Source organism: Podarcis raffonei, chromosome 5 (genome assembly GCF_027172205.1).
Source record: "Podarcis raffonei isolate rPodRaf1 chromosome 5, rPodRaf1.pri, whole genome shotgun sequence".
NCBI lineage: Eukaryota > Metazoa > Chordata > Lepidosauria > Squamata > Lacertidae > Podarcis > Podarcis raffonei.
In genome coordinates, this window is record NC_070606.1 from 74050854 (window position 1) to 74065569 (window position 14716).

Below are 14716 nucleotides of genomic sequence, written 5' to 3' on the forward strand. Positions count from 1 at the left end.
GATTAAAAAGGCAGAGAAATTTATTCCTTTTATAAAAGAGCCATAAACAATGGGAATGATGTTCTGAGAAGGTGGGACCATTTTGACTGGAATTGTATGAAATATTTATTTGCATGGCAGTCTTCAGTTATTTAAGTGGCAATTGTTCGTAATTGACAATATAGATTGCAAGCAATGACCTCTTGTGACTAGCTCATGAATAAATGTGTTGAGGATGCGGCTGCATTTATTGTTAAGCATTTCTTTTGGGGTTACAGAAATATGTACCCAAACCATGTGTGCCTATTGAATTAATCTCCCATAAATAGTATGGATGCATCAGGAGCTAATGTAGCATTAAACAGATCTATAACATTCAAGGAGAATTTCCCAATAAGGTCAGAAATATATTCAACTGTTTTTTCCAGATTTCAGCAGCTCTCAATTTTGTGTGTCACACAGAAGAGAGGGAGAGGATGTAGTTAAGACCTGCTTAAAAGAAAAGTGGCATGTTGTAGAAAGAAAGGATCTTGTCCTTATATAGCCAGGCAGGTACGTTTCAGATGTTTGTTTTTCCTTTTAACTAACACTTCAGCCTTAAGGGACTGCAGCACTGGCCGTAGCCAGCTGTTCTATCCCTCCCTAATTTTCCCCCTTGGGGAGATGCTGGCATTGAATACGAAGCAGAAGACCCTCTCACATTCTAGGCACCGAAAAAGAAAAAAAGTGAACCAATCCACCTTTTTTATTCTTTCTCTCCTTCCATCTTACATATTTAATGCAGTTTAAGCTTCCCTTGTTTCAAAATTTTCTATTTCATTTCATTAAAAAAAACCCCACTAATTCTCACAGACTCGGTCTAGAATAATACCAGTCTTATTCATGCAGTGAAACGTGTTATTGATCTTAACAACAAAACTCAAGAACCAAGACCAAAAGCATCAGTGCCTGTTTAGAGGTGTTGAAGTATAGTGTTTTTAATTTAATTCAATGTTGTTGCTTTAAAAGCTTATTTGGATTTGCAGAATTAAAAATTGGACCGTTAAGATGTGCCTGTGTTAACCTCCATGATGCCAGGAATCAAGATGTCACAGATGCCGTAGCTAAGGAAAGCCTCTGAGGATAAAAACAAAAAACCTATCCTGACAATAACAAAAAATGAAAGGAATAAGCATCCCATCCTCTCCATCTTAGCATAAGATGTGCATATACAGGGCACTGCATTTTATTTAGAATTGGTACTGTACTTGCATTCTGATGAGACACTCCTTGTTTCATTTCCTTCCTTTGGTGCTGAGTATGTATGTATATTACTTAAGCCATCTTAGCATTATTTAGGTCACTAGATTTAAGAGCAGTCTCCATAGTCTTTCACTGCCTGATGTGTAGAGCGATGCAGGGTAGCAGCAAAACATTTTCTAATAGGCACTCATCTTATGAGCTCTTAAGGATGGAGCATTTTGTAACGTAATCTGTACAGCAAAATAGCTTCCGTTTATGCCTTGCAGATATATTTAGCTCTAACCTTGCTTGTGGTTAAGCAGGCAGCAACACAGAAGCAGACAGCTGATTCTGCAGCCAGACCCTCTGCGCGCTTGCGATTTTGTCAATACGCTCAGCTTTTCGATAATCCGGTGCAGAATGAGAGTTTAAGCAATGATGATTTCGTCTGTTACATGCTTGGCAATTACGTGCTTAACAACAACAAAAAGCAAATTACACGGGTTAAGAAAAAGACAGCAATAGGGATACATATCTAGGACCTAATACGTACTATATGAAATCTTCTTCCGTCAATAAGATATTTCTGCAGATATTCTTTCCATCCCTCCCTCCAGCGAGTGAAAGGAATCTTCTGCTTTTCTCGGTAGATGGAGACAGCCACTCTGCAGACAGGTTTTGGGTGTTTTTTTTGCTACAGAATCTGAAATACTTGAGATTGTATCATTGAAGAACATGGAGCTTGACTGAGCAGTGCAGAGTAACGATTCGTCTTGCATCATCAATTGATGACATTTTTTTCTTTGTTCCCTCCCACCCAGTTGCTCTAAGATTCAGCAGCCGATTTGCAATATCACTTAAACAACATTAATCAGATACTGCATTTAAGGTGAGCGGTTCCTTGCCTCCCGTTTAACCAGATCTGTGCTGCTGTAGTGTGTGCATCATGCTGCTGCTGCGAGCCTAAAATGGCAGGCAGGATTAATGTTGCTTGTGCTGTCTGCATGCTGTGGATACAGAATTCATTATGCCATGCCTAGTATTTCTAATGGGAGTATGTAAATGGTCTGTGTGCCATATCATGTCGTAGTGAAGACTTGGGCTTCCTGATGGGCATAGCTATTTAAACAGCCACCTTTAGCATTCAATTTCATTTTCAGTGCAGTGGGCTGTTAGTTTATCGTCGCATTCTAAACCAGCATTAGCTCTATTTTATTTTTTAAAAAATTGGATTTATTTTTTTTTTTAGCGAACTCTGCTTCCAGGTGGGGTCAGTCTTATTCCTCTTGCCTTTACTGCTATTTAAATAATAGATGTTGTATTGTTAATTAATGGCAATATCAAATTTAAAGCCCTTGGAAGTGACATATTTATTATGCAGGCACGTCCAATCTATTTTTAACTCTTACGCAGTCTGCGTGTGTTGTGCAGTGGGCTTTGGCTGCTGAGTTTTTCCTTTTCAACAGGGATAGCACTGGGCTGATTTTCAACAAATGTGACAAGTGGCCTTTGCAGTGGTCAGCTTTGAACCCTCAAAAGGGAAAGGGGGGGTGAGCAGGAAGCCCTTTGCTGCAGCTTATTAAAAAAAAAACACCCACCACCTTGGATGAGGGCATCTCCTCCCTCCCTGACAGACGCACACACTTCTGTCCTTCCCATTGATAAGTTCAGCTATCTTGATCACAGTCCATTCAAGCAAGCTGCTTTTTGAAAAGAGCTATTTATTTTATTTTTTTGAGACGTCTAAGATTTCAGCGTCTCTCCCTCACTTTGTATACAAATGGCTGGGTGCAATGGCGTGCTAAGACTTCATTAAGACATATACACAGGTAGGTGGAGATTTGCATGCTTTTACCTATTCTCGTTCCATGATGCAAGGAAATGAAATAGAACAGAGATCTATTAAACCAGTTTATCCCCCCCCAAAGGATCTAGTTCTAAATGTTGTGACTTTGCATGGGTTTCCCTATTTAAAAGTATACATCTATTTTGAAATTAGAAATACCCCGTCTACTAGATAATCAGGGCGTGGCACCGCTTATGCAGCAAAGGCGGTTTTTAAAAGCTCATCGTCCAAAGGATTTTGATCCCGGTTATGAACATGATTAAGCTGTTTGCTAAGATACAAAACTGTAAGTTGTGGACAGAGCTGTGAAATTTTTTTAAAAATATTTTAATTTTGCCTTAGGAAGCGGTCTGTCAACGTTTGCTATAAACATTTGTCTTATCGTTTATCTTATAAATATTGCGGAAATAAAGTAAGGACGTATTTCATTATAGTCTTTATTTTCTTTTAAGATGCTGGCTATGTCAAAAGAGAGAAACACCTAAAGATGTCCTTTTCATCTGGAACTCAATATTAATTGTTGAGTCTGGCTTATTTCAAAGGGTTAACAAATTAAAACCAGCCATGTATAGATATGCTAACCTGTGAGTTAATTTTTAAATCATCATGGTGTGACACTGGATATATTTTGGGACATAGGTATTTCATGTTAACATTGGGCCAAAACCAGTTTCCTTGGCAACCAAATCCTGTTAAAGGATGCGGTAGCAGAGATGCAAAGACAGTTATTATTGTTTAATTCCACAATGCAAATTATGATCTCATACTGCATTTCTGGGTAGCTATAATGCATTAAATGATAGGAGGTTTGCATGTAACAGTAACCTTTCTCTCATCTTGAATTGACTGTTTCAAGCAATGCAACCGTCTTTCTCACAAAAACAACCACACAGTATGAAGTACTACATCTTAGTGAGACACACGCAGGACATGTATGTCTTCTTAAAATAGTTAATTTCATCTCAGTATTGAACGAACATGGCTGAAATTGCAAGCAGCTGAAAATTGTAATTATGTTTAAATCTCTTTTCTCCATCGTTACATTCAGCAGTAATTAGAGACTTTTTAGTAGACAGAACCTAAAAGAATCAATCAGTTTAACCAACGTTGTGAGATGACAAAGAAGGAGAGGGGAGAGGGGATAATTTAATATGTGATTTTCTGTAACACTAATGCAAGTTCAAATTTATAATATTTCATGAAAAGCAGCTCACGTATAATAGGAGCTGTAAAAACCAAACCTAGGATAAAAGGTATTGTTAATCGTTGCTACACATTTAATATAGCTTCTTGAAAACATGGATTCTTCCCTTCTAACTGAAGCATATCTCACTGCAAAGCTATTTTTCTGCATGGTAGCCATTTTCTTTTCATGTCCTTGACTTCGATACTACTAAAGCTGATGTATCGATCGCGATCAACAACAACAGATTCACTGGGTTAAAAGAAATACTAAAAGTATAATTCTATTGGACGTTTACATTACTGCAAATTGCAAAGCAATCTTAAAGGTACAATGTTAATTTTCTCTTCTTTCTGAAGATTACCAATTCACTAAAGAAAAATATAATACATCTATTCTAGAGGATGGCTGATAACAGCTGTTTTAGAACGACATAATAGAACAACATTAAATCCAAAATAACGATATTTGATAAATTTCCTAAAGCTAGATTTTCCCATTCTGTTTTGATTAAGTTGCTTCTAAAACAAATTCATTTGAACGGTATTTTTCAGTACAGGGGTTCATGATTTCATTATCTGTAAGTGATTAATTTTGATTACTTATTTTTGGGGATAACTTTTACACACCAGTTCTTTAATGCTTGCATTAACATAATTTATTTCATGCATGGACTTTTAAAAAGTAATTTACTGCCAAGCATATTATTATATGTCCATTTATTTTAAGCTTTTGCACAGGAGAGGATGTGAATGATGGTTTACAAAGTATTGCTCTTGGAATTCCCTCTTGCTTCAGTCTAATATGTTTCAGGATGGTGGGTTTTGATTCCTCTCTTGCATCAAAGGAGTATTTTCTCTCTCGTTCTCACTCACCCTGACTCACTCACTCACTCATTTTATGAAGGCTAAATTCACACTGCCTTTTTGAGGAAAATAATCAGAAGTTTTTGGCCAGCAATTCCTATGCCAAAAGAGTTGGGTTATTTGCATGGTAGTGGTGGTGCCTTGTGTTTTGTTTAATGATAAAAGTGCTCCCTCGTTTGAATATTTAGCATGAATGCTGACTGGCTGTTACAGTGAGGAAAATGCTATCTTTTGCTATGAGATTTGGAACATACCAACACGTACCCAAAAGACTTACCAGCTATCCTTTCCTCCGTTTCAGCCATTTTGGCACACAAAAATGAACAACGCTGCATGGGCTATAGGAATGCATTGTTTTCCTCTAAATGGCCATGGGGAGTACACTGGATTTCCAAATGGCCATGGAAATGTATTACAGCAATTGTGGACTGGCTGTTTACACAGTGGTCTTTAGGGATCAACCTCAAATGGCTAAACAGAAAAGCAGTGCCCTTCCAAATGGCCGCTGAAATAAATTGAGATGACTGTGGGAGACTGAACCACCATCTGTACGAAACATCAGACAGACCCCCATCAGTTTCCACAAAGAACGTGTGTGTATGTGTGCTTACAGCTATCTCCCTTTCTTCTATAATCAGTAAGGTACTAAGAATTCATATAGCACTTGGGTGTCACAGGTATTATCTTAGTAGTCCATGCCCAGCATTGTTTTCCAGCAGTACAGATTTCAGGTGGGTAGTGGGAAGGCTGAGGTTGAGAGAGATGTCTTGCATGAAGTCATTAGTTCAGCTTGCAGTCCTTGAACTTCCCATATCTATCTATGGGAGACAGCCAACTGGGTCCATCTATGAGTGGAATGGACTTGCAGAACTTTACTTTTCTGTCTTCTTCCTGGCAGCTCCCCATATCCCGCCCCTGCCCCCCAAATGCTCAGGAGGGTTGGGGACCCTCTGGAGCAAGTTGGGGTGGTGCTGCTGCAATGGGGAGGAGATTAAGGAGACATGCTCTTGCCTGATGTTAGATCATTTCACCCATATAGCTATAGTGGGTTACTTGCAATCCAGCAAGTGCTTCATAGTTCTCAGAACATAAACAATGCAAATACGTGTTCTTCCAAATGGCTTTTGAAATGAAGTGGGATGGGCTGGTGGTGATCATGATGTTTAGTATATTGTGCAATCTGTATTTTGTATCCCATATCCCTCACCTCCTTAAAAATCCACAGCGTTTCTGAATCACCATAGCAGTACATTCAGGATTGCTTTGGCTCCTGCTAAATTCCCTGTAGGCTTTGGTGCCTGGCATGTCAATAAAATGTTCCAATACATTCTCATGTATTTGTAAAGGTGTTTCCTGCAGGTGCTTTTTCAGTATCTCCACCCTCAATGCACTTCAAAAGCCATTCAGATCTCTAATATATGCTCTCCAATGTTTGGTTAAATGCTTTTAAAGATAGTAATATCAACCCTAAGTCAGGTTTCAGGAAAAGGACACAGTTTTGTCTGGTTCAGCTCCTGCCATACATGCCTTGTTTTGGATTGAATAAATTGCTGAGGGGAAGCGAAATCTGGATGGGAGTGGATCATAGAATCATTTTGAGCTCAGTGGGAAAACATGAACCTGTGATACTCTGTAGGAAAGAGTAAAGCACAGGGAGCCATGCATATGAAACGACGGGGAAGGAACTCATGTTTGGGCAACGGAAGAGGCAGAGGGCAGGAAAATGAATGACGTGTCTACTTTCTGGAAGGTTGGGAAAAGGACGTTTGCTAACGGTTGGTTCCAAGTCGAAAACTACAGAGGCAGAAAGTGTGTAAGAAAGGATATAAACAATGTAAATTTGAAGAGCATGTTTGCCTGGGTTCTATAGCTGTTCTCTGCAGGTCTGGAAAATCCTGTTCACGTATAATTCTGTCTCTAAAATGTTTTGCATGTTCCTGTCTCTTCTGCTCTCATGAAAACAAGACCACAGTGGATGCATATATTCAAGATCAAATTAGGTTGTCTATTTATTGCATTGCTAAAAAAGTAAGAAGAAATGTATCACCTTAAGGGGGGGGGCATTTTAAAATGGGTGTGTGTACATTTATCTGCATAGATAGAAATTTAGAAAGAATAATTTAAAATTGATTTTTGCTTGGTTTCTATCTCTGTTTTAATGATGATGCATTTTATGGATATTTGTGTATGTGTTTTATTTGTTTGTGAATTTTAACATATTTGTGCACCACTTGGAGAGCTCTAAATAAGAAACAGAAATGCATATCTCCACAATGGGGGAAACTAGATGGCCTGTGTCTGCTGTCCAGGTCCTAACTGCTGGTGGATAACTTCTAGGTTTCTGCTATCCCTTCTTATTGTTTCATAAACAGGATTTAGATTTGCCAGCCTTTAAGATAAGGGTCCTATCCTTCAGCTAGACCACTGTCCCCTGGCAGCTCTTCAAATAGAGGACTGTCCTCTGCAAAGTAGGGCACACGACCACCCATGTATCTAAATAACCATACACATATTTTTTTTACACGCCCCCTTTTTGGTGGTACATTTCTTCTTCCTTTCTTTAGCAAGTTAAGCAAACGTTCATGCTGGAATTACTTGCCATTTCCAAAAATTATTTTGTCACAGATGCAGACCATATGGTTTTAAATGGGGGTGGGTGGTTAGTCTGGCTCTCACTACCCTTCCTGAAACCTGGGAACCATCAGCAAGCCCTTCCCCGCCCATCATATCCTCCATTGATTGATTAATCTGCATAAATTTGTATGCGAGAAAAACCAAATCCCTCTAAACAAATGCAGGCAACTGCTATTTTTAGTTAGATTTTAATCCTGTGCTTCTCCAGAGAGGCCCAGGCAACATGTTGAAGATGCATGGAAGCACATGCCTCATAGGATCGCACCCTATTGCCTCTTTTGCATCCACCCGTGCCTTCTTAACCCTTCTCCTCCTGACTGAGTGCCACAGCAGATGGCAATGACACACAAGGTTTTTGCGCCCCCAGCAATTAACTTGCTACAGGAAATTTACTTGCTACAGGAAAATTCCATACTAGGAATCACTAGGAAAGACATTGAAAATAAAACTGCCGCTATCGTAAGTGCCGCAAATCATAATAGAAATGTATTATGGAGCATGTAATCATGAGGACTGCTGCAGCTTGTTCTCTTAGCAAGAAGCTCTCCTTTTCTATTATGCCCGAGTCTGGATCTGTATTGACTTCCAGTATTTTATTTTATTTTTGTATGAAATTTAGGTTGCTGACATTGACCTATAAACCTTGGGCAGTCTGGGCAGTTAGGCTGCAATCCTGTACCCACTTTCCTGGGAGTAAGGAGTACTGAGCATAGTGGGGCTTACTTATGGGAAAACATGCATAGGATTGTGCTGTTAATGTGTCATCCTGATTCAAGTTCTGATTTGGGCAACTCCATCCTTTTTTCGCCTAGATTTCTTCTTCAGGCTCCAGCCCTATGGTTGCCGGCTGTTTCGGATACAGTTGTTGGTAAGTGAGATAACGTTGCCACATGACCAATTTATATCCACTTGACTTTGACAACTCAGCTATGATCCGCCTACAACTAGACAGTGATAGGAAATGGGCATATGTATTGGTCTGAAACAAATCCTTGTTGGAGTATACTTTTCTACTTGATTACTACAGCAATTTATTTTTTTGATGAAGTTGATTTAAAGCAGCAACATAAAAACAACATTCAAAAGATGTGGGGGAAATGTATGTTTTAGAAAATAGCCTTTAAGTCTATAATTTCTGTATAGAAAACACTGTTTTACTAGACAGCTTGGCCCAGTGTGTAAATAAAGTGAGCAACTAACCATGTTGCTGTAGTAAAACAGCACCATTCTTAGATTAATCTATGATTGCTATATTATCATGACCCTATAGCAAGATATATCATTGAGGGTATGGTGGAGCAGCTATAGATTGGTGACAAATCCCAGGGAGACTTGACTGGCACCTTCTTTATGTATCTTTAGGCACCTGGCAAAAATATTCCTCTTCTCCCACAACTTTGGCTAATTAAACTATCTATGGTGTGTTAGTCAGATGTGCGGGGTACAAATAATAAATTATTATTATTATTACTGTTTTGTTTAAATAAAAAATAAAAATAGGCCAGTAGCACCTTAGAGACCAGCTAAGTTTGTTCTAGGTATTAGTTTTCGTGTGCATGCACACTTCTTCAGATACACAAAAGCTTATACCCAGAACAAACTTAGTTGGTCTACTGGCCTATTATTATTTATTTATTTCGACTGCGTCAGACCAACACGGCTACCTAACTGTTTTGTTTGTTACTGTGGCATGATTTTTTTGTGCTTTTATATTGTAAACTGCCCTGTGATCTTTGGACAAAGAGCGGTATAGAATTTTAATTAAAAAATAAGAAATAAATGAATTTTGTATAGGCAGTGGCCCTAAGCGGCTACTCAAGCTTTTATCCAGGATTAATGTGTGCCGTCACCCATTTCCTGACAACCACATAGCAATAAAGGGGAAACGAACAAAGCTGCAGAGGTGCGCTGGTGCATGCGCACTCCTATAGCATGGGCTCGTAATAATTAATCCATGGTTAGGGGAGGGGAAATTGCTCAGAGCTGCGCTTAGGAAGAGAGTACCTGGGAGAGAATTTTCCATTCTCAAAGGATTGGTACTGCAGTTATTGAAGAAAACAGATCTGCAGAAGCTCGCTCAAGGCCCCGATCATGGAAAGAGTTGAATTCCCAAATCTCTTGTCGTTCACATCCCTGAACACATTGCTACCACTTACGAAGCTTTGTCAGGATGCTTTGCTATATACCTTAGGGATATCAGTGGACATCAGGGTGCTGCTACCTCACACCTGTTTATATCTTGATATGATACAGCAGGGGTGGAGAGCCTGCAGCCCACAGACTCAATTAAGCCTGGCATGGATCCCAGTTTGGCCTGCAGGTTGTTTTCCCAAACCACTTTCAGCTATGCTGGATTGTTCCATGCCAACTTCTCCCCATAAGCAACAGTGACCGACCTTCCTGGAAGCTGGCACAGCAGCTTTGCCCACACTGTGAGCTTGTTTCCGTCACAATAAAACATGGTCTAGTGCATGGGTAGGCAAACTAAGGCCTGGGGGCCGGATCCGGCCCAATAGACTTCTAAATCCGGCCCATGTACAGTCCGGGAATCAGAGTGTTTTTACACAAGTAGAATGTGTCCTTTTACAGTGGTACCTCGGGTTAAGTACTTAATTCGTTCCGGAGGTCCGTTCTTAACCTGAAACTGTTCTTAACCTGAAGCACCATTTTAGCTAATGGGGCTTCCTGCTGCTGCCGCACTGCTGGAGCACGATTTCTGTTCTCATGCTGAAGCAAAGTTCTTAACCCGAGGTACTATTTCTGGGTTAGCGGAGTCTGTAACCTGAAGCGTATGTAACCCGAGGTACCACTGTATTTAAAATGCATCTCTGGGTTATTTGTGGGGTGGGCCTGCCTGGTGAGAAGAATGTGTGCTTTTATTTAAAATGCACCTCTGGGTTATTTGTGGGGCATAGGAATTTGTTCTCTCCCCCCCAAATATATATATTCCAGCCCCCCACAAGGTCTGTGGGACAGTGGACCAGCCCCCTGCTGAAAAAGTTTGCTGACCCCTGGTCTAGTGTGACTAGTGTTGGGTTGTGGCTCTTACTTGGTGCTTTTGTGTGAAGCTTACCAGCTGAGGCAACAGCTAAACACAAGAAAATGTACAGCAAAAGAGAATGGGGACCTTCAGTTCTGGTTCACAACCTCATAACAGTAGTTACTGTCAGCTGGAAAAATCACACTGCAAAGATGGATATAATATTGAAACCTCTTCAGCAGAAACAGCAAATGGTGTTTTCAACCGTGGAACCACAGACTTAAACCATGTGGATTAATTTGTTTGCCTTGCACATGGCTACATGCAGCTGTTTTAACTTCCTTCTCCATAATGCGAATGCAGGAGGGTGGGCGGGATGGACGGACACAGAAAATCTTGTTTATATTTGAGCCTGCTTAACCTTTACTTGCTGCAAACCACTCTGTGCTCTTCAGATGAAGGGCAGTGTGTAAATTTAAGAAATTAAGAAATAAATAAGTAAGAAATTCCCTTGCTCAGTGTTAAACATAAAAACCATTGATTAGGGGAACTATCACATTTTTGTGTAATTTTCCAAGCAATTTTCTTACTATAATCAGCAGACTCAGAAGGAAAAGAACATTGAAATTTACATAGCTGTAACAAACAAGAGCCCATCAATACCAGCTTTTTGCCTCCAGCCATGGCCTGCAAGATGCTTTGGGAAGCTCACACGGTCAACCCTACCATTAGGCAAAGGGAGGCGGCTGCCTCAGGTGGTAGATACTGGGCTGGGCGATATGGCAGCAGCCACCCTAATTCCCATGAGCTGGTGGTGATTCTGCTTGCTTGTTCTGGCTTCTTCAGCTATCTGGCTGTATCACCTTCTTCCAGTGACTTGAAAAAAGCCCAGACTGAGCAAGCAGACTGTGAGGCTACCAGTACAAGCTCCACACACCCAGCAGCCATTGCACGTGTGAATGTGTTGCTCTGCTCACATTGTACATGTTGGCGCCACTGCTGCTGCACTGCAGCATTTGCCAACTGCCTAGTGGAGCAGTTAGCAAGCAGCAATGAAGTATTGGAAGACAGATCTGTGTGTGCAGCCTGTCCGTGCCCCCTAAACTGCCCCCAGTTGCAGTGGAAGAGGCTGTCCTGTCACCAGTTTTGAAGTAACTGGCAGTCTGGTCCACATCTATATGTGGAATGGAGGGAGGCACCTACTTGTCCAGCAAGAATGTCTTGCGCTGGCCCACTGTGCTCATGGCCTGTTGCGTGACCCCAGCAATCAGAAAAATCAGAATTAATCTCAAAAGAATACCCATGCAGTCAGCCACTCCTTCATTGCCTTGAATAAGTTTGATTTTTATGCATTTGATGCGCATTTGTGGTGTGAAGCTTCGGTTGCTCTTGGTTATTCTCACATGAAGCTGCACGGCACAGGTCTACTTCTGCCTGATCCTTTAAGTGGATGCTGAACATAGGACCTTCTGCATGTGCTCTACCACTAACAGAGCCGGCCCTCCTATTAGCTAGAGTCAGGTGACTGCCTCAGGCAACAGCTGATGGAGTGTTGCGGAGGGTGGCAGCTCTCAAGCAATCCCATCTGTTGGATGACAGAGCTATGTGTGCCACATGGTCTTTCCGGCACTCCCTAAGCTAGCTTGAGGTCCTCAGGTGTGATGGAGGATTCAGCCCAAGAGTCACATTCCCTTTGGGGGAATCTCCTGGAGGTCACATGCCAGTGGTGGGTGGGGCCAGAGGCAAGGAGGGTGCAAAGGAGGACGGGTGAGGGGTGTGTCCTGGGTGGAGTGTGTGTGGTTCAGGGGGATGTATGGCTTGGTGAGAGTCCCCAAAACCATTTGACCCACATTTCTCACTCTTGCTTTAGGAAGTATGCCATACCGTATACAGTGGTACCTCGGGTTACATACGCTGCAGGTTACATACGCTTCAGGTTACACACTCCACTAACCCAGAAATAGTGCTTCAGGTTAAGAACTTTGCTTCAGGATAAGAACAGAAATTGTGCTCTGGCGGCGTGGCAGCAGCAGGAGGCCCCATTAGCTAAAGTGGTGCTTCAGGTTAAGAACAGTTTCAGGTTAAGAACGGACCTCCGGAACGAATTAAGTACTTAACCTGGGGTACCACTGTACTACAGTTAACGCATAACTGTAAGACTGCCGAAGGTATACGGAATCAGTCAACATTTAGATTTATTTATTTTTAGCTCCTTAATTCCCTTAATTGTTCTGAGTTTTTGTAAGAGATGTACTAGTATATTTCGAACTACAAACCAACTTTATGATGTGCAAGCCTCCATCAACTCAAGAAGTCTTTGGGCCACTAAATATGACTTTTTCTCTATAATTAACAGAGAGAAACACAATTTAGGATTCTTTTTTCAAAGTTCTTATTTTGTGCATGTGCATGCTTACAGTGTCTCTTGACAACTGTAGCGCAGGCAGCAGCAGAACAAGTCCCAGGGACCTAGCCCTGATTGCCTGCTCAGTTGAGAGGGGAAAGAGCTTTGATGTAGTGCAAAGCTTGCAATTGCAGCTCTGGTCCTTTGCAAGAAGAGCTGCTGCAAGAAGACAGAAGTAGAAAGGGAAATGACTCAGCAGAGAAGTAGACCTGTATTCTTTTGAAACCACAATTTAGGGGCTGCCACCGAAAAAGCACTCTCCTGGGCCACCATTCCCTGCACATCTGAGGGTATCGGAAATGAGGTTAGGCTGAGGCGTAGTGACTGATCCACAGACACCTAGTTTAGCTTAATGCCTGAGAAAATATTTGAACCTGGGTCTCCCTGGCCGAATCCTAGTAAGTGATTAAAGTAATCAAGTTCTGAGCATGTGCCAACAGCGACTGCAGGCCTCGGCAGCTTCAGCTGATGAATGCTGACCATTCAGGCACAAAGGCAGGACAGCAGTTCAAAATAGGTATCATTTGTAGAGTGTTTCAGGAAATAGTGGCACGTGTGCCCTTGATTTTGTGCCTGTCATTTGCAAACTCAGTATGCATCACTGACATTTTAATTGTAGCACCTTTTCAATTATATCGCATTTCGTAATGTACGTATTTCTTTTACAGATATTATCTCTGTCTTTGGGAGCGCTTCATTTTCTTTGCAGCATCATTTGCAGGCATGCAAATTACATTTTGTGTGTGTGTGTATAGGTATGTATAGATGTTTATTATTTAATTAATTAATTAATTAATTAATTATATACCGCCTTTTCTCCCAAGGAGCTCAAGGTGTTGCACATGGTTCTCCTCCCCATTTTATCCTTAAATCCTGTGAGGATTTATCCTGTGAGGTAGGTTCGGCTGAGAGGCAGTGACTGGCCCAAGGTCACCCAGTCGGCTTCATAGCTGAGCGGAGATTTGAACCCTGGTCTCCCAGGTCATAGTTCATCTCTCTCTCTCTCTCTCTCTCTCTCTCTCTCTCTCTCTCTCTGTGTGTGTGTGTGTGTGTAAATTCTCTGTGTGCATTATAATAATAATTAAGCCTGTAAATGCTTAGCCAATATCCTTTTTTTAAGTGCAAGAAAACTAACATAGGACATGATCCAGTCAAAAGCTCTTTTGAATCACATGGATTTCAGCAGAAGAGATTAAGCATGTGCTTGAAAACAAGGGACTTCAAAGTGTTTAACTGGATCATGCCCCAAATAGCAGCAAATACCTTTCTAAGCAAACGCATGCAGGCAGCAAACAAATACATTTCAAATTATAAGACAAAACCCTACTTTTCCAAGACCTTGTGTTATTCTAAGCTTGGCTGTGTTCTTTTGTATGCACATTAAATACCCAGTGGTGTTAATTGTGGTTTGGGTTCTTGTCAGGGCTGTACTATTAGAGAAATATAAACAGATCAAAAGCTAGCCTCTTTTAAGGGACTAGACTGGTGCTCAATCCTTGCGCCCTATTGCAGAAGAAGTGAGATGTGATATACCATTGCCTCCCACAATTTCTAAAGCTGTTTCACATTTAAAGAGATAACAACGATGTCTCAGCCAATTGCA

General features: G+C 41.1%; 1 long non-coding RNA gene across 1 annotated transcript; it reads left to right on the plus strand.

The window, feature by feature from the left end:
• The first annotated feature begins 262 nt into the window (after positions 1-262).
• Positions 263-13865, plus strand: LOC128414604 (uncharacterized). The gene is made up of 3 exons (XR_008330690.1): positions 263-3029; positions 8542-8597; positions 13782-13865. It is a non-coding gene; the product is annotated as an uncharacterized LOC128414604 (long non-coding RNA).
• The last annotated feature ends 851 nt before the right edge of the window (positions 13866-14716 follow it).